This window comes from Periplaneta americana, chromosome 13 (assembly GCF_040183065.1).
Source record: "Periplaneta americana isolate PAMFEO1 chromosome 13, P.americana_PAMFEO1_priV1, whole genome shotgun sequence".
NCBI lineage: Eukaryota > Metazoa > Arthropoda > Insecta > Blattodea > Blattidae > Periplaneta > Periplaneta americana.
The window spans coordinates 162,896,426-162,917,153 of NC_091129.1; the positions used below are offsets into that span (position 1 = coordinate 162,896,426).

At 35.0% G+C, this 20,728-nt stretch overlaps 1 protein-coding gene and 1 non-coding gene across 3 annotated transcripts in view; one reads left to right on the forward strand and one right to left on the reverse strand.

Moving 5' to 3' along the window:
• The window catches only part of Dh31-R (Diuretic hormone 31 Receptor), a 1,450,252-nt gene that overhangs the window by 1,112,019 nt on the left and 317,505 nt on the right, over positions 1-20,728 (reverse strand). The window lies entirely within an intron of this gene.
• Positions 19,826-19,898, forward strand: TRNAY-AUA (transfer RNA tyrosine (anticodon AUA)). The gene has a single exon. It is a non-coding gene; the product is annotated as a tRNA-Tyr (tRNA).

Here is a 20,728-nt window from a genome sequence, read left to right on the forward strand (position 1 = left end):
AAAATTTGAATTTGAATTTATTTATTTAATACTTTACACTTGAGCTACATTAGGCATTGCAGCCCGAAAGATCAGAAGCTCGTGCTCGGGCGCAGTTCAGATCAGTTATGCAAAATATATCACAAAATTACGAGAGTTCATTGAGCACAATAACATTAATAAATGGTAAAATAATACAGCATGTAATAAAAGGGTCTGTATACAAATATAAAATACAAAAGTACATGAATATTAGAGTATGCATTTTAACTAAATTAGCTTAAACTATTAAATAATTAATCTGATTTGCTTCTTAAATCTATGTGTGTTAAATGTACTTAGTTCAGGGTAAGTTCTAATTAATGCATTATATATTTTGGGTCCAAAATTTCTGCTGTGTTTTAATCCAGAAGTTGTGTGGCATTTGGGAATATTTAGAAATAAACTGTAGTTTTGTCTCGTCTGGTATTCGTGAGGATCAAATTTAATTTATTGTGGTTTTTATGGAAGTAAATCAGCAATGTTTGTTTATAAATTTGTTCTAGATTTGATACACCAAATTCCTGAAAAATTAATTTTGTTGGGTAATCAAAAGGTTTATATAGACAAATTTTGATAATTCTTTTTTGGAGCAAATTTAAAGGATGGAGAGTCGATTTTGCCATTCCTCCCCAACCTAAAATACCATACTGAATTATTGATTGAAACAGAGCTAAGTACACAGTACGCAGAACATAAACAGGTAAATAAGAGCGTAGAATGGAAAATTTGTGGATTGTTTTACGCAGTCTGTTACAAAGGAATGAGATATGCTTGTCCCATTTTAAATGTTGGTCAATAATAATGCCTAAATATTTAACTTGTGAGGATATACTCAAAGCGTTACATGAGCAAGTAGATAGGTTAAAATCATGTATTGTTATACTCCTATTATTATTTATTAATAATAATAATACGTTATTTTTATCATCAGAATGTCGCAAAGACACATTATTAATAAAAAAGTGACTTAGTTAAGATTGAAACTTAAACAATTGTCTTGAAAGTTAGAAATGATATTTCGAACTAAAAATCCACAATTCATTAACAACATTCTATTATTGATAATGCAGAAATGTAATACTGTTTACTAATTACATACTTTCAGAATATACACGTTTCATCAGATAGAAATAAAACTCCTATGCTGGGCTCTAGTGAAGGGTTGAATCTTTCATCACCATCATCCTCATCCACAGGGATTAGGCCTTTCGACCTGTTCCGTCTTCTCAAAGAAATTGATCTCTCCATCTCTTCGCAGGCCTTTCTCTGTCTCTCTTGCCTTTAGGTTTGTACTCTAGAATCTTTCTAGGAATACGGTATTCTGGCATTCTTTGTACGTGTTCATAGTATTTTTCTTGGTTTCTTTTATTTTATTGTTTAAGTTGAATATGTTCAGTTCGTCTCTTATCGTTTCATTGTATTGTCTGTTCTTCTGTATCCAGCTACCGATCTCAAAAATCTCATATCTGATACTTATATTTTGTGTTTTTGGTTGAATCTTTATTCGCATAATTATATGCCCGGAGTTTTCGTGAGATTTGCTGCAACTTGAAGGTGAAAGTCAGGTAATACTTCAGTGAGTGCTTGGACTCATTTGCCAAAATAACATATCCTCGTCACCAGTTTCATTTACTATTAAAAACAAGGAATAAATTACTTCCAAATATTCAACATTTTAATAAAATATTATTGGTAACATAATGTGGAAATTTGGTTGAAATTTGTAAGATAAAAAAATTGAAAGTTACCTGAATGTCCCCTTAAACCTGACGATTAAGTTATATTTTGGTTAAAATTGTTCATAATCCTCTCTCTTCAATCTAAAAACTGCAGTTACTATACTTCGATTTTAATGTCTATGGCAAGCAGTTATTCCAGATAACGAGGGTACAAAATATGTAAATCCTTGTAATCAATAACTGATTTATACACCAAAAATCTGCACCATAAAGTATCAATCATATTTCTTCATTAGCATTTACATGAAATTTGGTCTTGGCTGAATTTTAATTTTCTGTAACACAAGGACAGCTGCGGTGTACTGTAACAATCTATTGATTCAAGCCTTCCATGTTATTGTAGACGACTAGCGCCCACATGTGACCGTGTGCTGTGTGCAGAGGCCAGATTCCCTAAGGGTGTGGTACAATCATTCCTTTGAAATGGTTGCATCCTCTATCTTTAGCAGAATGTGGGCAGGAACACACAACAGCTAGGATTTGTCTTTCCCTGTATCGACTGTAATACGAGAGATAGAAACTTCCTCTACAACGTGTATTATAGTTGTCACCGTATTACATTAATAAAGGAAGGTAAACGCAACGCATTTCTTTTAGATTATTTAACGGTCTGTTTTTCGATATTGGAACAAATCTGTCTCCCACGCTCTTTTTCTTAAATCGCGTCGGACTGTAAAGAAAACAACTAATGCAATGCCCATACTATATTTTTTGTTGTCTATATATATATAATTTGAACTGGTAATAGAAATTACGGGAAAACGGCTGAACGGATTTTAATGAGCGATCCCCTCATTTTTATGCCTGGCATCCAAAGTTTTTCGGAAAAGTAGTAGTTTTCAGTGAAATGTCAATTTTCCTACATAATTTTCCTATTTTCCAAAATCCATCTGTTGTCAGTTTTGAGAATTAATTTTATAGAATCACGGCCGACTTGATTGAATTTCAGTACAAAACACACACTACGATAAACAATAGGCTATTACACGAAGGCCATGACCTGCAGGATTGCCGACATATTTAGAGCTCAATTCAATTTGTTATTAAAAACTGATTCTGCAGTGTATAATTTTCTGAGTACAGCTGTGTATTGGATATTCAAATCTACGAAACTTGAGGTGGTTTGATGACATTATTACCATTATAAATTAAATATTATTATAGTTAGTATCATGATGCGTCTATTCTTCATTAATTATATATAATATTGATGCTATATTGATGACGTCAAAGTGAAACGTTTTGAGGTTATGTAAGTAAATTTAGAGAATATCTTAATTTAGATCTTCATTTCTATAATTTACTGAGTGACTGCTATATATAAAACTACAAAACTTAAGTAAGATAATAATATTGTTATTAAAAATCAAATATTTTTATACTTATTAACCCTGTGGGGTTGGGTCCTTTTCATATACTTAATGGCGGTGTAGTGTAGATATTGATATGTGTCATTGTCTTTAGTATTGGCTCGAAAGAGCGCAAACATTACAGTTCCTAAGGAAAAATCAAAAGGTATTACTTACTGATAAAATAAGAGGACTAGAAAATTTGGTAGTCTCCAGATCATTTCAGCAAGATCTCTTAGTAGGATAAAATGATTTTACGCTCTACATTTCAAGTTCTACATGCAGCAGCTATACGAAAATGCTATTGTTCGAAAGCTTAGCAAACCTGACATTTTTTTAACTTTTGCCTACAATCCACAATGACCTGAAATAGCTACTGCTATCGTCCTGACATTGATACTTGCGTTTTCGCGTTGAAACTCAAAAGCTGAAGTTGGATAGGTTCAAGAAAAAGTATTTGGCCTAAAAAAATCCATTGAGAGGGAGTATGTTTCATTATTATGGAAGCAAATAACTATCAAAAAGACAAGTATTCTTCATTGAAAATAAATGTGAAAAATTTTTATTTGAACGTCTAACGAACTTAGTTTGCAGCAGCATTTGCTGCACAAGCCACTAGTATATATATAATTTGAACTGGTAATGGAAATTACAGAAAAACGACTGAACGGATTTTAATAAATGACCCCTCGTTTTGAAGCTTGGAACCCAAAGTTTTTTAGAAAAATAGTAGTTTTCAGTGAAATGTCAATTTTCCTACATCATTTTCCTGTTTTCCAAAATCCATCTTTCGTCAGTTTTGAGAACTAATTAATTGCATTTCAGAATAAAACAAAACATACACTACAGTAAACAATATTACACGAAGGCCATGATCTGCAAAAATGCTGACATATTTAGAGCTCAAATTAAATTGGTTATTAAAGACTTAACTACTAAAAATAATTTACAGGTTCGATTCTGTGGTGTGTAATTTTCTGGGTAGAAATTCCGTCGGAAATGACATAATGTAATTGCACTAGATAAGAAATTAAAGAAAAGAGAGATCTTTGAAGTTCCTAAGCATAATGACTGTAATTTTTTCTATTATAAGAGGAATGTGACAGTACTTGGCAAGCGAAGAATTTCAGAGATGAATTGTAGACAGTGATCAATCTTTAAAGTTACAAAATGGTGTAAGGCCCCCACAATCCATCTCAATTACGCCTCCTTTCTTTCTTCTTTTATATCTGTGAGGGACGTTGCTCCCTGACTTTTCACGCTGACATATCTACGGCATGAAATCGCTTGATTATGACGAAAGAGGTTCTCTCATTCATTCCCAAAGGACTTGCCAGTAGCAGACTTGTATATTGTGGCGTGCATGTATACATCTTCCGCTACAGAAGACACTGAATGTCAAATATGTGTATGAATTCCTCATGAGAGTTATATCCGACTTTAATTCAGATACAATGAAGTTTGTTTTAAGTTTTGTCATTTGCACAATTCCTTGAGTGTATTGTGTGTTGAAATTAGAAACCGAGAAGGGAGGTTGTCTAAAAAAACAGGATGTTGTACAGGGACATCATTTTATTTTTACTAACATTTTTAATATTAACCTGGCTATACCTTTCTATTAACGAGTGAAACAGGAAACACCGTTTGCTACCCCTTCCACGACTGGAGTTCGATGATACTGGCGTAAAATAGAAATCACTTTACTAGGTACAGGAGGGAAGAAAAGTAGTTCATCCATTTATGTAAACTAGGAAATACCGCAATTTTGAGTTTGATAATTTTCATTAGGTTTTTGTTTAATCAGAATACAGTACTGTATTAACACTTAGTGTTTTTACTCACGAATTGAGCTATCCATTCGGACGTATTAATTATGCAGTGTATATTGTACTGTTACAGCACATTAGCGTACAATATAGAGAATGAAGTTAAATTGAAAAATAATCATAATATGGATATTTAAACACATTTTTGAAAATGGTGGCCGTTCATTTCGATACAGGCTTCAGTTCTTTTGTGCATATTATCGCACTATAGACTATTGTACCTAATTACAATTACCAGTTTCGTCCTTCGTACTAGTAACTCATGTTGAAATAATTCTGTAACTACTCTATAAAAGAGTACCTTACGTACTGTAAATTCAATCTTCACTTCTGCCCGATCCGAAAAGATAAAATTACTCAGAAATGCTATCTACTGTCCGTTCAAGTGGTTTTGTCGTAGAAAGGGGGGGGATCACGTGACAGTTAATTACTTAACGAGGCCCTTTTATTTAAGTTATTTTAAACACTTGTGTAATATTACGTAGACGTCCAATTCCTAACAGAAATTAATGTTTTCAGAAAAGAGCTAAGATAGCCCAGCCACTAGACTTAACAGAGGGGCGAACAGAAGCATGTGGGGGAAACCGGGATGCGACGTAGGCAAACGGACGACAGTACCTGTACGAAAATATGATTCAATATTGAAAGCTCTTTCGTCACTGGAAAACGCGAACATATTTCTGAAACGTACTATACTCACTAACTCAGTACTGCTTACGCGCCCTCGGCTCTGTGTCGTGAAGGGTTGGAAGTTTACTAGTAGAAGGGGTGGGAGTGAAGTATATTAAAAAACTCAGGTACAATAAAAATTGAAGTAAAAATAAAATGATGTCCCTGTATAATTTTGATTGTTTCAGAATTATCGGTTCAAAATTGCTGCTGCACTAAGAAGGAAGGGCTGGTTAGTAGAAGAAGAAATCTCCTGTCCAGCTGAAAATGGGTTAACGAGACGAGTTGACATTTTAGCGTACAATGCTTGATAGTAAACAGGGCATCATTGTGGATCCCACGATACATTTTTAAGTAGGATGTCATAGAACAGATTTACTGAATGCAACTAAGCTAATGACGAGAGTTCCTATGCCCAAATAGGTCTATTATTATCCTTCCCCAACTTATAAACTTCCTTTACTTGTAAATTTCCAATATAAATTCTTAGTAACTCAACATACATTGACTAACACTTCGTACGTGTCGCAAGACTGTTATTTTTCCTGTTCTTCTATACCATACCTGCACAAACAGCGCTCAACGAGCGCGCGCGCTCTTTCCGAGCGGGAGAGCTGTGTTTACCGCTCGGCGATACGGAGAGGAAGATACATCAGAATGACATAGACTTCCCTTAGGTAGAGGAGAGGGAAACGACCACTCGGTTACCTAGTGGAGTGCAGTGTGTAGGCCTATTCTCAGTAACTGTTTCACGTTGCTTACCTACTGCTACAGTACAGTATGGAGGAATCTAAAAGACGGAACATAACATTTAACATTTAACGATTTACAGCTCGAACTTATTGATCTTCAATGTGACCTAAGGGCTAAAGATCATTTGAATAACACTACTAGCCTGGTTGAGTTTTACAAGACTAAACATTAGCAATAATATCCACGACTACACAGGTTGGTTGTGAAAATGATTGCTATGTATGGCTCAACATTTATATTTGTGAGCAACTCTTTTCTATAATCAACTTTAATAAAGGCAGACATCGAACATCTGTAACTGATGTTTCATTACGATCAATAGGCTACTGTTCCTTTAAGCTGCCAACAGCATAAAACCCCGTTTTGATGTGCTGATAAATAAAAATATAACAAAATGGTATTGTACATTTAAGTAACTTTAGAATTTCTATTATTTCTGTAAAATAAATATTTCTTTATTAATTAATAATAGTCCAAGATAGTTTTGCAAACACTGAACGGGAATTCATTTCATAAACACTCGTAATAGTACTTCCTTTTGTGTATATTTTGTATGAGATCACCCCTTCTTCCAGTCCACCCTTATACAGAGCGCAGCTAATATCTGCATTCCGCTCATGAGCTGTGAGCCGGCTCGGAGAGCGCAAACTTTGTGCAGGCCTGGTCTATACCAAAGAAATATTAAATTGTTCTTCCCTTTCTCTTCTTCTAGTATTTCACCTTTCTTTTTAACATATCATTGTCCTTTTGTAGATCTTCTAAAATTTTATTAATTTTGTCGATGCTGTCCCTTAAGCTTGGCCAAAGGATTTGTGATATGTATTCTGTTCGTATTTTTATAAGAAAGACTAGCTCCATCGGCATATTAATTCTGTTCAGAAACGTTTCTAAGATGTTGCGTAGACATGGAGATCTTACGACGTTTTTTTTTTTTTTTTTTTTTCCGAGTACCACTTGTGTTTCTATTTTGATCTTTATTTAACTTTTGCTCCAGTAATTTTAAAAAGATGCAAGTAATGATTTGAAATTTCAGTTTTATTATTTTCACTCTACATAAGCGAAAACTCTGCATCTTCATGTCTCTGTAGTGGAGACTATTGCATTACTACGCAGTCTTTGTCTATCACCAGCAGCATGTGAGTGTAGTAATTGGATTACACTACGTTTCCTTCGAAGATTTCAAGACGAGTTACCGTAACGAAAATTATTTAGGCTAAGTTTGTTACCTTTCACATAGTAGCAAGCACCTCCAGAAGCAGGCACAGCAGAGACTGATACGTCTGGCATTTCTCGAATTTAATTAAGGAGTCGAAAACCTTTGAAAAACATTTCGGTTAAATAGATTTCCTGTAACGCGACAAAAATAATAGTACTTCATATTGCCGGCAATTTTACATTCTGTCGCATCTGTGAACGTCATACGAATATGATGATCGTGCTCACAAGAGAGAGAGAGAGGGGCTGAGAGAGAGAGATGGAGAGAGAGACTGGCGCTTGTTGAGACATTCGGCATTTACCATCTCTTGGGAATTATGTTATGAAATAATGCTACACAGATTCAGATTTTTCGGCATCCCGATAAATGAAATCAATCCATGAAATTAATGAAATTAATCCAGTCCCTATCATCATATCTCACCTCCCTCAAATCCATTTTCATATTATCCTCCCATCTACGTCTCGGCCTCCCCAAAGGTCTTTTTCCCTCAGGCATCCCAACTAACACTCATATATGAATTTATGGATTCGCCCGTAGGTGCTACATACCCTGCCCATCTCAAACGTCTGGATTTAATGTTCCTAATTATGTCAGGTGAACTGAAGATATCATAGTGAAATGTATACAAGGTGGAGATAAGAGGTCTCTGAGCAAATGTACGCAGATTTTAGTAATATACCGATATATTATGTTCTAACAAAGAGTTGGTTTTTTAGAATAATGTTAATATTTTGTTATTTTTAATGCTAATGCTCCATTTTCTCAGAAATTGTAACTTATAGAAGGATGAAATTCTAAACACATGTTGACAACAATACATTATTACATTAATGAAATGGAGGCATATTAAGTGGTGTATGTGTATTAGTTTGATCAGAAAACATATTTTAGATTAAAATAAAATAAAATGAATATTATTTTAAAAGATAAAATCATTTTTACAACTTATATTTCTTGATACATCTACGTCAGTTTGAATACTTGTTAGAAACCATGTACTGTATGTTCATCCTGTAAAAATTTTAGTAGGATATTTTCAGTAGTTCCTGAGATAATGGGTTATTAAGGTCATTAACATTGGCGGTGTAGGGTTGGTAATATTATATTTAGCGTTTCTAATGATAAGGCTTTTGAAATGTTTGGAGGAATATCGGATTTCTTAACATTTTCTGTTGAATTATTCCCTTCATTTCATATAGTTTCATTTCATCAAAAATATGGTTTCCAGATAGTAATACTTACACGAAGTTTCATTGTACACTTCAATGACTCAGAGTATCTGTTATCCTTGTTGTTTGCTTCTTCAGAAAGATCTAGTGGCAACAGCAATAGTCAGTGTAGTCTTTCTGCTTCAATCGGTAAAAAAAAATCGATCATAATTTATGAAACAAATGCGTATCAGTACCTCATGATCTTATGTTGTAAAACATGAAATGATTTTAGAGAAAATATAATGGTACATCGGTGCCACAAGTGAACACTTGTAAACACCTAGGTATATATTTAAGTAACAAACTGGGTTGGGAGGAACAAGTCACTAATACCACAAGGTAAGCCTGGAAAGTACTACATTTCTCTATGCGTATTCTGAAGAAATCTAACCGAAAGTCAAAAGAATTAGCGTACAAAACCCTTGTTCGCCCAATTATGGAATAGGGAGCAGTAGGCTGGGATCCGTACAGACAAAACCAAATCGATTCAATAGAAAAGGTCCAACGCAAGGCAGCAAAATATGTCAAAATGGGGAAGGGACATGGTGAAGAGATAGTAAAAGACTTAGGGTGGGAACTTCTCAAATCAAGGCGACGAAAAACCAGACTCACAAAGGCATAAATGGGACACAAAGCATGGACCGATATCAATGCTAGATTAGCAACACCATCATACTTAGGAAGGGCTGATCATATTAGGAAGTTTAAATGTAGAAAACAAAGAACGGACGTGGCAAAATTTTCCTTTGTTAACCGCACAATAGTAGACTGGAACAGCTTACCTGCGGCAATCCTTCAGGATGGTCCTCTTAAAATCAATACATTTAAGGAAAGGTTGAGAAGATTAGACTGAAAATGTAATTGGAGGTACAGTGTAATTATTATTTAAGTTGTCATGTAATTAATTGAGGTGATATATAATTAATTAAGTTGATATGTAATTAATTAAGATGATAAGTAATTTAGTTGATATGTAAATAAATTAAGGTGATATGTAATTAATTAAGATGATATGTAATTAATTAAGATGATAAGTAATTTAGTTGATATGTAAATAAGTTAAGGTGATATGTAATTAATTAAGATGATATGTAATTAATTAAGATGATAAGTAATTTAGTTGATATGTAAATAAATTAAGGTGATATGTAATTAATTAAGTTGATATGTAATTAATTAAGATGATAAGTAATTTAGTTGATATGTAAGTAAATTAAGGTGATGTGTAATTAATTAAGTTGATATGTAATTAATTAAGATGATAAGTAATTTTGTTGATATGTAAATAAATTAAGGTGATATGTAATTAATTAAGATGATATGTAATTTAGTTGATATGTAAATAAATTAAGGTGATATGTAATTAATTAAGATGATATGTAATTAAGTTGGTATGTAATTAATTAAGGTGATATGTAATTACTTAAATTGGTAATAGTTGGGTGAAATAGAAGTACTTATAAGTTAGATTTACTTTTGCTTATCGTAGGCGTTATTATAGAATAGTTTTTATTTATAGTCCTAGGTTTATTGCATCTACTATTTATAGATTTACGTTTATTTTGTCCACACCTGTGGAGTAACGGTCAGCGCGTCTGGCTGCGAAACCAGGTGGCCCGGGTTCGAATCCCGGTCGGGGCAAGTTACCTGGTTGAGGTTTTTTCCGCGGTTTTCCCTCAACCCAATACGAGCAAATGCTGGGTAACTTTCGGTGTTGGACCCCGGACTCATTTCACCGGCATTATCACCTTCATATCATCCAGACGCTAAATAACCTAGAAGTTGATACAGCGTCGGTAAAATAACCCAATAAAATAAAAATAAATAAATAAATACGTTTATTTTATTTTATTTCCTTTACGTTTATTTTATTTTATTTCCTTTACGTTTATTTTATTTTATTTCATGTAATTGTAATTATTGTTATTATATATCACTGCCACCGGGTGTATACCCAATTGTAGTGTTAATAAATAAATACATACATAATGTAAATATTTTATTCCTATTATGAATTACAAAGTTAAATTATAATTCAGAAGTATGCACAGGTCTTTGTTGATAGAACGCGGACGTCGCCACTGTTTTGAACTCGACGTTCTGGTCTATCCACGCTTTTGCAAAGCAGAGATACCGTGACTAATTATATCGCAGTGAATGTCAGTGTTTCTCCTTGAAATTAATTCAGCACAGTGATCACACATGAATGCAAGATAACCTCAAAGAAAATTTTCCGCTCTGTTCTTTGGACACGAAACACTCTCATATTTTAATTTGAAGACCCTCACTACATCTGTGAGCGTAATAACGAAGCTCAGTTTCGTGTGACAAAGTCAATGCTGGTACTTTGGTGTGTGCAGGTCAAGGTTCCCCATTCATTCCAGTAACATTTGAGATCATTACTGGAGCTTCTACATGAAGTAGGATTTATTTCAGGGCTGCAGATATTACTTACTTACTTACTCGCCTTTAAGGAACCCAAAGGTTCATTGCCGCCCTCACATAAGCTCGCCATCGGTCCCTATCCTGTGCAAGATTAATCCACTCTCTATCATCATATCCCATCTCTCTCAAATCCATTTTAATATTACCCTCCCATCTACGTCTCGGCCTCCCTAAAGCTCTATTTCCCTCCAGCCTCCCAACTAACACTCTATATGCATTTCTGGATTCGCCCATACGTGCTACATGCCCTGCCCATCTCAAACGTCTGGATTTAATGTTCCTAATTATGTCAGGTGAAGAATACAATGCGTGAAGTTCTGCGTTGTGTAACTTTCTCCATTCTCCTGTAACTTCATCCCTCTTACAAGCAAACGTTCTGATGGGGGCAGGCAAAAAAGTTATTTTTTTTTCTTCTGTCACGTTAATAATGTCAAAAGAAATGGTTATATAAAAATTTTGGCCACTCGACCGCAATTACGGGCCGTCCAGAAACTGATTTTCCCTGGAACCGTTTACAGAAAAATGCACAATTGCATGGAAAGATGTATTGAAACACATACAGCAATTGTTGCGCTATTTGTCAACATATCCCCCACTGGAATTGAGAGATTTGTCATACCATTGGATCAATTTTTGTATCCTTGTGTTGTAGAAGTCAGCCGCCTGGGATCGGAACCAGCGTTTGACAGCTCCTCTCTGTCGACCCCATGATATGACAAATGTCTCAATTCTGTGTCTGTTACAATAAATTTTTCCAATGAAATTGTGTTTTATTTCTGTTAACGGCCCCTGGCGAACTTATTTTTTATGGGCCTCGTAATTGCGGTCGAGTGGCCAATATTTGTATAAGCAGTTCTTTTGACATTATTAACATGATGAAAGAAAAAAAATAACTTTTTTATCAGCCCCCATCAGAATGTTTGCTTGTTAGCCCCAAATATTTTCCTAAGAACCTTATTCTCAAATACCCTTAATCTCTGTTCCTCTCTCAAAGTAAGAGTCAAGTTTCACAACCGTACAGAACACGTGTTTTTTGCGGTTCTTGCTCTTGGTCATGAAAGTAAGCATACAACTTTTTCAGTCAAAAAAATATTTTTTTCAAATTTGTTTAATCTATACTAATAATATCAAAGCGGCAATAACCGCAATGGAACTAATTGATGGCGCACAGATATTGTCCCAGAAAGTAGACTCTTCGCATAATCAGAGGAGGAACGACCATCTTCACAAGCGAACCGCTAGTTGAGGTAATAACATTCGTTCTGTTTTGTTTTATGTCGTCCCTAAATAGCTAGGACAAGTGCCAGGGAATAATTTAGCTTAAATAAGCGATGCGATGAAGACTGTAAACGAAACAAAACAAAAGAAAGATTAATAAAAGAAAGAAAAGCAAGATGGTTTAAAGTATTCATGACCCTCTTGAATAAAAATCTTCAATTATTGAGCAATATTTTCCAAACTTTTACTGATTCATTGGTGGACCAATACTAAGTGTTCTGTGGGGGAAAATTAAAAAAAAAATATATATATATATATATATATATATATATATATATATATGTAGAGCAGCACAATTATTTTACAAAATAAATTTACATTTTTTTAATACTGACTTCTTAATGAATTGTTTTAAACTGATTTTCTTTCATTCAGAACAGTTCTAAATTTGTGTTGAATGTTTGATATCTCAGAAAGTTATGCAATATGCATTTTGAAATGTGAATTTGCTTTTTTCTTTTAACGAAGATGATTTTTTTTTATATTTCTTCTTTATTTCACAAAAGTTTTGGTTATGCAGTTTTCTAAATTTTCTGTGATCCAGAACACAGAGTATTTTTAATTTCCTTTCATTTGATATGTGACACTGTCATTTAAAATGCTTTTTGACGGGTGTTATTATTTTTTGAAATTAAACAAATGCATAAAAAAATCAATAAATAAGAAAACGAGAAACGAACTTTGAATAGGTAAGGAGCATTGCTGTCTAGTGGAATAAATAGTAATTTTATAATATGACCGTTTTACCACAGTCTAGTATATACAGTCACGAAGCTCAATACGTAGTAAATATGCATCCATAGATAGTTGCTAACCACTAGGATCGCTACTATCGCATCATTACAGACAATGCGAAATAGTACCTGCACAGTCTATTGTTCCTAGTACCCTCATAAACTGAAGCTTCGTGATTGTATATACTAGACTGTGGTTTTAGTCTAGAGGAGAGAACGCTTGCTTCCCATGCAGTTGGTCGACTCTACGCCCCAAAGATGCTAGGCGGTGATAAATTCTAGTAGCATGTAGACAAAATATTACGTCCAAATGTCTTTTTTATTTTTGTATTAACTTGTTTATCTTTATTTATTTTGGCCAGAAAATTTGTCTCCCAAGCAGTATGTATATACTGTTTTCGCTGTAAGAAAAATCCTAATGTAAACATAAGAACACTGTTGCCATACCTGTGATTGGCTCCCAGTCGAAACACTCACATGACGCAGGAAAATATAGTTCGTATTTGGAAGCCACAATCTTGTATTATTTGAAAATAAAAAATTGAATTCTAGTTGTTAAATACGATAAAAAATTTAACTTTACTCATATGTAAAATGCTATGTAAAAGAAAAGCTACTTTTATATTTTGTTGTGTACTATGAACGCGGATGAATACAAACAGTAACACCGCGGTAGTCTGTTCTTGTAACAAGCTGGCGTCACTTGAGCTCGTAGTTGTTCACGTAAGCACGTGGTACTGAAGTATGGCTTCTGCATCCTCGGTGTGTGTGGTTATTAATCATAAGAGTAGAAACCCTCTCAAAAGCGGAGAAAAACAAATAGTCTTAAAGGTATATAATAAGTTATGTGATAATTTAATTAGAGTAATTATAAAGTAAATGTTTCCTAAGCAAAGAATGCATAGTAGTGAGGTTAGGCCTACTTGACGAGTAACGGGAAATGTTTAACATGAAACAGAATGTACAACAGTAGGCGGGAACATGTACTGAGAATCTATGGCGCCAAACAGCGGCCAATGAAGCCTCACTTCAGTCACGTGCTATTGTTTACATTAGGATTTTTCTTGCAGGGGAAAGGATTATATAAAAGGAAGGATTGGTTAGGTAACTGGCTGAGAAGAAACTGTCTAGTGAAGGGTGCAGTGGAAGAAATGGTGAAAACGGAAGAAGAGTTCGGGATAGAATATATCAGATGATAGACGTCATTAAGATACCACGGCATAGGCAATGGATCATATGCGGAAACTAAGGCAGAAAGTAGGAAATATTGAAGAATGCTGGGTTTGCAGTGAAATACCTGATGTTGCCAGAGCACTATGTATATGTGTATATGTATGTATGGAAGTAATGTCATTAATTTCAGGAGGTTATTTTTTTAGGTACAGTATTTCAAACAAAACAGTTTAACACAATTTTCTCGTTTTGCTTCCTTTCCTTTTCGAGATGAAAATAGTTTAATATGCAATATTTCAAAGCGTGTTTTAGAAAAGCCATTCAGCGTATTCCGAATCTCACCGGTCCGGTGGCATCAATGACGTCACGTTGCAGCGAAATAAGGAACAAAACTGCTGGAAGGATCGATGGCTGTCATGGCGATTGTATAAGTTGTTGTCTGTGCAACGCTAGCAAAATTTTGCGAAATTTTCGTACTGCTATCTCGTTCAAAGAAAAGATAGCATAAACAATTTATTTCTTGAACCGGTAGTAATAACTGGTCCGTTGACATGTTCGCTCATAAGCCATTAACATATTGTTTTTACGTTGTGCTCATTACAAACAATACAGCAGAACTAAAGCAGAACACACCGCCATGACACAACAGTGCACGATGTTATTCGTCTGCTAATTCCCGCCCTATACAGGAACCAATCAGATTCACTAATGGCGGCTGATGGAGACTGCCACCACCTCTGCAAGCTGATGGCACCGGTGCGACACCGGTGGAGCATCAATGACGTCATCGGTGGAATTCGGAACACCGTGATGCCATCGGATTGCTCACAGCTTAGATTCGGAATACGCTCATTGATTTAATTTCCAATATGCTCAGTCAATTTAAGAGAGCAGTGTATTATGATAATAAATGATTGAACGAATTTAGGTTTATCCTTTTATATACAGAAATTTGATCCGATCAAATGTAACATTTTAAAATTCCTTCGCAGAACGAAAAGTTAAGGCTGGTTCACAATAAACCGAGAATGGAAACGATAACGGGAACGGAAATAATGTTAAAATAAATGCGTTTAAATACGAGCATTCACAATAGTTAATTGTGAATACTCACATTTAAATAGGCCTACATTTATTTTAACAATATTTCCGTTCTCGTTTTCGTTGTCGTTTCCGTTTCCGGTTCATTGTGAACCAGCCTGTGCATTGAAATTGAAACCGGCTGATTTGTCAATCATTAGTGCACATTACAAAACATTACAAAAGGAAAGTGTTGTAACAGAACGACTATCAGCAGCTCAGCCGGACGTTTTCCACACCATTTTTCTATCATTTATAGCAGTTTCGAAAGCTGAGATTTAACAAGGATGATGATAGATCGATTTGTTTGCGGCCGTCGCCGTTGCCGCTTTCCGCTTCCCAGTAATCCTTCCTTTTCCAATCTCCCCCTTTCAGACCTCTGGATGACATGGCCTCCTCAACGCCTTCCTTCCAGTTGTGATTCGAGCGTTCTCCTGCCTTCGTTGTACTGATATCCAACTCGGTATTCCATTACACTACATTTCGCCTCGCTGTCTCTCTATGTGGCCATACCATCTCAGTTTCTTTCCTCAGTGTATTCATCAATACATCATACGATATCCATTCCTTTTATGTATACAGGGTGATTCACGAGGATTTACCGTCACTTACGGAGCTTAATTCCCAAGACATTCTGAGCAAGAAAGTCACATAAACATTTGTCCTAATCTCATTATTTTCAAAGTTACACTAATTTGAAATTGTTTATAAAATACCTTTTTTTCTTCTTTAGTTTTAAGGGTGAAAGAATATTACAAATGGAGAATGAACTATTCAGAAGTATCTATATATATAATTTGAACTGGTAATGGAAATTACGGGAAAACGGCTGATCGGATTTTAATAAATGGCCCCTCATTTTGAAGCTTGGAACCCAAAGTTTTTCAGAAAAGTAGTAGTTTTCAGTGAAATGTCAATTTTCCTACATAACTTTCCTATTTTCCAAAATCCATCTGTCGTCAGTTTTGACAACTAATTTTATTCAATCACGGCCGACTTGATTGAATTTCAGAACAAAACACACTATACAATAAACAATAGGCTATTACACGAAGGCCATGACCTGCAGGATTGCCGACATATTTAGAGCTCAATTCAATTTGTTATTAAAAACTGATTCTGCAGTGTATAATTTTCTGAGTACAGCTGTGTATTGGATATTCAAATCTACGAAATTTGAGGTGGTTTGATGACATTATTATCATTAGAAATTAAATATTATTATAGTTAATATCATGATGCATCTATTTTTCACTAATTGTACATAATATTGATGGTATATTGATGATATGAAAGTGAAAAGTTTTGAGGTTATGTTAGTAAATGTAGAGAATATCTTAATTTAGATCTTCATTTCTATAATTTACTGAGTGACTGCTATATATAACTACAAAACTTAAGTGAGATAATAATATTGTTATTAAAAATCAAATATTTTTATACTTATTAACCCAGTGGGGTTGGGTCTTTTTCACATACTTAATGGCGGTGTGATGTAGATACTGATTCGAGAGAGCGCAAAAATTACAGTTCCTAAGGAAAGATAAAAAGGTATTACTTACTGATAAAATAAGAGGCCTAGAAAATTTTGTAGTCTCCAGATAATTTCAGCAAGATCTCTTAGTAGGATAAAATGATTTTACGCTCTACATTTCAAGTTCTACATGCAGCAGCTATACGAAAATGCTATTGTTCGAAAGCTTAGCAAACCTGACATTTTTTTAACTTTTGCCTACAATCCACAATGACCTGAAATACTGACACTACTACTGTTATCGTCCTGACATTGATATTTGCGTTTTCGCGTTGAAACTCAAAAACTGAAGTTGGATAGGTTCAAGAAAAAGTGTTTGGGCTAAAAAAATCCATTCAGAGGGAGTATGTTTCATTATCATGGAAATAAATAACTATCAAAAAGACAAGTAGACTATTCTTCATTGAAAATAAATGTGAAAAATTTTTATTTGAACGTCTAACGAACTTAGTTTGCAGCAGCATTTGCTGCACAAGCCACTAGTCATTTTTTTAATTGGCTAGTGTTCTGAAGCTAAAAATGTGTTGTCAGTTGTTTTGAACAGATTTTGTTTTTCAATTTTTAACTAAAAATATCATTCTTACGCACTTAACACAGAAATTATTACAAATCATACGACTGTAGGAACTTGATTCTTTACAGTTTAATTTGATGTCTCCTAATGTTCATTCTTGAAGCATGCACAGGAGTGGCTTGATTTGTAACAATTATTGTGATAAATGCGTAAGAAAATGTAATTTTGTGGTTAAAAATGGAAAACAAATTCTTTACGAAGCAACTATGGAATTCACAACACATTTTTAGTTTCAGAATATTAGCTAAAGGCTATGTGATGTATCTTGTCTCACTGTGAAAAGAGAGAGAAGGGAGATATGTCTTACATCGTCTGTGTTGTTATGGTGATGGGGGAGTGGAGCGGTGCCTTCCATCCATCCAGTGGCGGAAGGGACTAGTTGATACATTCTGTAGCGCAAAATAAAATAACAAAATATCTCTCTTCGTACTGTGTAGTTCCGTCACTGAGCTTGTCATTAAAAAAACTGAGTTCCGGCAGCCTGTACAATAACAAGGTTTTGAAAGGAATCCTGAAAATTTACAACCCTCCTATAATCTCCACCTTCATTTGAAGGGACTTTATTTTTATTGCTACTGAGACAAGGTAAACCTTACCAGGTATAATTAAAGAAATTATACTCCTGAATAGTTCATTGTTTATCTGTAATATTCTTTTACTCTTAAAACTAAAGAATAATGATATTTTACAACCAACTTCAAATTAGTGTAGCTCTGAAAATATTTAAATTAGGACAAATGTTTATATGACATTTTTCGTTTAGAATGTCTTCGGAAATAAGCTCCATTAGTGACTGTAAATGCTCGTGAATCACCCTGTGTATAGGCCTACAGAGTGAGCAATAATTATGGAATGTTGCTAATAACTCTTTCAATTTTAATTTAACAAAAAATTATTTACAAAGTCGTTGTATATAAACCATACAATATGATACCACTGTTCGAAGAAAGTTACTTATTCAGGCATACACAGTAAACTTTATTTTTTAAATGGCACCCTGTATTAAAATTTCCATATTTAGAATCTCCATTATTTTTACGTATGAATGTATAGAAATTTTACCCATTTACCCGTTTAATGTATTTCAACTATTTATTAAACTTGTTTCGTTGACTTCAAACTTGAGACAAATAAGTATGTAAAATCATTATAGATTTTTATTAATTTGTCCTACAGAATAATGTCTGTAATATTGACAATTAATATTTGAGGAGAAAAATTCGCTCCGGCGCCGGGATCGAACCCGGGTCCTTGGTTCTACGTACCAAGCGCTCTGACCACTGAGCTACGCCGAATTCAATCCACAGCAATCTATAATATTCTCATAGCTACAGTGCATATGTCAGTACAGATTACTGTGCACTTAACTGCGGAATCCCGGCCAAACAAGTCACTCAACTGAGTGCGCTCCTAATATAATGGCAGTTGACATTGGACACATACGTCAACATATATATATATATATATATATATATATATATATATTGATGTACCGAAGTACATATGATATTTCCATGCAGATATTCTGCGTCATCACATGATGAAAGAGTGATGGAGCGGAGAAAAATTCTCTCCGGCGCCGGGATTTGAACCCGGGTTTTCAGCTCTACGTGCTGATGCTTTATCCACTAAGCCACGCCGGATACAATCCCGACGCCGTTTAGAATCGTCTCAGAGCTGAAAACCCGGGTTCAAATCCCGGCGCCGGAGAGAATTTTTCTCCGCTCCATCACTCTTTCATCATGTGATGACGCAGAATATCTGCATGGAAATATCATATGTACTTCGGTACATCAATATATATATATATATATATATGATATGCGTAATGAATCACTTTGTGATTTAAGACGGCGCCCATACCGTCGGATCCCGGCCAAACAGTCACTCATCTGAGTGCACCTCAACACATGTATGGACTTCGGTCCTGCGTTCATAGACATCTATGACGCAGTGCAGAGGGCGGCCACCAGAGGGAACCCAAGAGATGGAGCTTAATCTGAGACGATTCTAAACGGCGTCGGGATTGTATCCGGCGTGGCTTAGTGGATAAAGCATCAGCACGTAGAGCTGAAAACCCGGGTTCAAATCCCGGCGCCGGAGAGAATTTTTCTCCGCTCCATCACTCTTTCATCATGTCAACATATATGCCTAACTTGGAGTCAGGCCACAAAGGGAAACATTGAAGCAGGATGGTTCGGTCGGGTGCTGTGGATTAAATTCGGCGTAGCTCAGTGGTCAGAGCGCTTGGTACATAGAACCAAGGACCCGGGTTCGATCCCCGGCGCCGGAGCGAATTTTTCTGCTCAAATATTAATATGTAAAATCATGTTGAGTAGGCCATAAAAACCAAACAAAACACTATCACTAACCAAACTTTACACCAGATGCTTAAAATGAGAACCATTCATAGCCAAGTAATGTCCCAGTCTATTACGAAAACAGTCCATTGTAGATATGAGATGGAACATATTAATCATGTAACTGCGAGAAAGGCCTGGTCTGTCTTGTTTTCGTATCATATAGTCCACGTTCTCTTCATCTGAAGTAATTAACGCTTGGTGATTCGCGAATTGAAGAGTGTACCATATGCAGTATATAATCTGATTTTTGGATTTTATTTCTCTGACATACAACGCTTGCTCAATGTATGTATTAAACACAGATGGAGATAAACAGAATCCTCATTTCGCAAAGTGAAGCAGTATTGAAGTCTTTTCAATGGGCGATCTCAATGCTATTTAGAATTTCTCCCACCCCAAGCTGTGTGCTACATCACATGAAAGAGACTTGTTTATGGCTAATCTTTAGCGTACAGCCATTGTTCAAAGATTATAGAAATATCGAAATATTAAATTTGATTATTAGCGATAACTCATATCGATAAGAAATCTTCTCAGTTCATGTTATCAGTAGCATTTCACAAAGACAGGAGAGGATGAGTTTAAGTAACAACAAAGAATAGTGTAAGTTGTAAGGGGCTGAAGTGTATATTAATCCCCTGAGTGTACATTTCTGTGCGGCTGCGAATGAAAAGGTTCCTTTGAAGTGCAGCCACCCTCAACTGGTCTGCCAGTAGGGGTGCACGTTTTGTATTTTGTTCGAGGCTCTTTGATATTATAA